The sequence below is a fragment of the Microtus pennsylvanicus genome, chromosome 8 (assembly GCF_037038515.1).
Source record: "Microtus pennsylvanicus isolate mMicPen1 chromosome 8, mMicPen1.hap1, whole genome shotgun sequence".
Lineage (NCBI taxonomy): Eukaryota > Metazoa > Chordata > Mammalia > Rodentia > Cricetidae > Microtus > Microtus pennsylvanicus.
In genome coordinates, this window is record NC_134586.1 from 78,315,721 (window position 1) to 78,317,393 (window position 1,673).

At 39.4% G+C, this 1,673-nt stretch overlaps 1 pseudogene; it reads left to right on the plus strand.

Moving 5' to 3' along the window:
- On the plus strand, positions 1-908 carry LOC142855601 (vomeronasal type-1 receptor 90-like; annotated as a pseudogene).
- Positions 909-1,673: the final 765 nt, after the last annotated feature.

Here is a 1,673-nt window from a genome sequence, read left to right on the forward strand (position 1 = left end):
ATGTCCTTGTTAAACAATGTCTTTTATTTCCAAAATGGAATTGGAGTCCTTACCAATGTATTTCTCCTTCTTTTTTACATTTTTATAATCTATGTCAGAGACCTAAGCCCATGGACCTGATCTCTTGTCAACTGACCTTCTCCCATACAGTAATGCTCCTCACTGGAGGGGTTGTTTGGGTTACAGACATATTTGAGTCACTGAACATTGACAATGACATCAAATGTAAGACATCATTTTACATAAACAGGGTGATGAGAGGCCTCTCCATCTGCATCACCTGCCTCCTGAGTATGTTCCAGGCTGTCACTATCAGTCCCAGTACCTCTTTCTTGGCGAACTTTAAACTTAAGCTAAAGAAGTACATAATCTATGCTTGCTTCTATATTTGGTCTCTCACTTTGTCATTGTATAGCTACCTGATCTTCTATGTAGGTGGTATTATCAATGAGAGTGAGACCAATCAGATGAAGGTCACTAAATCCTGCTCAATCTTCCCCACGACCTACATCATCAAGGCATTGAATTTAACAGTGACAACCTCCATTGATATATTTCTTGTAGGAGTTATGCTGACCACAAGTGCATACATCGTGCTTATCTTATTGAGACATCAGAGGCAGCACAAGTATCTTCACAGCCTCAGCCACCCGAGATCATCTCCCGAGAAAAAGGCCACCCAGACTATCTTGCTCCTGGTGACTTTCTTCGTGGTCATGTACTGGGTGGACTTCATCATCTCATCCACTGCAGTCCTGTTATGGATGTACAACCCAGTCATCCTGAGTGTTCAGAAGCTTGTAGCAAATGTTTATCCCACAGTTACTCCTTTGGTACAAATCAGTTCTGATAACAGAATAATCAAAATACTGAAAAACATTCGGTCAAAATACCACCAGATTTTGTAAAAACGTAATTTTTCTTCTGTAATAAATTTATTTATTTTAATTTATATGGACAATGTTGTGCCAGCTTGTGTGCATGTGTGAATTTTTGGTTCCCAGGGAGGCCAGAAGTGGTCATCAAATTCCCTGGACCTAGAGGTGCAGATGGTTGTAGGGAATGTAATTGGTTTAGCACCTATAATTTTTGTCTAAAAAACAGACTTTTCATTAATTGTTTAATAGTCATATATTTAAATACAATTTTGTCATATACCACATACAAATCCTTGTGACATTTCTGCTGCCATGTGCTATAGAGTTATTTAAGTTCATTATACACCATAGGTTTGTAGTGAGGAGCTGCGGACTGGCCTGTTTTTTGTCCCACCCGGCTCCTGCATTGTTTGCTTTACACCCGAAATAACAACACACAAACTGTAGTCATATAAACACTGCCTGGCCTATTATTTATTACCTCTTCTTGGCTAATTCTCATATCTTACGTAACCCATTTCTAATAATCTGTGTAGCACCGCGAGGTGGTGTCTTACCTTGAAAGATTCAGAATGTCTGACCTGGAGGCTGGCTCCATGGCTGCTGCTCTGGAGAGGAGAGACATAATGTCTGGCTCACGTCCCTTCTTCCCAGTATTCTGTTTGGTCGACTCTACCTATATAAATTCTGCCCTATCAGAAATTTTCTTACTCTTTTCTTTTTACTTTATATCATAAATGTACCCTTGATGTTGAGGCTACTCAATTGAACATGCTTTGTGATACTGATTTTTTT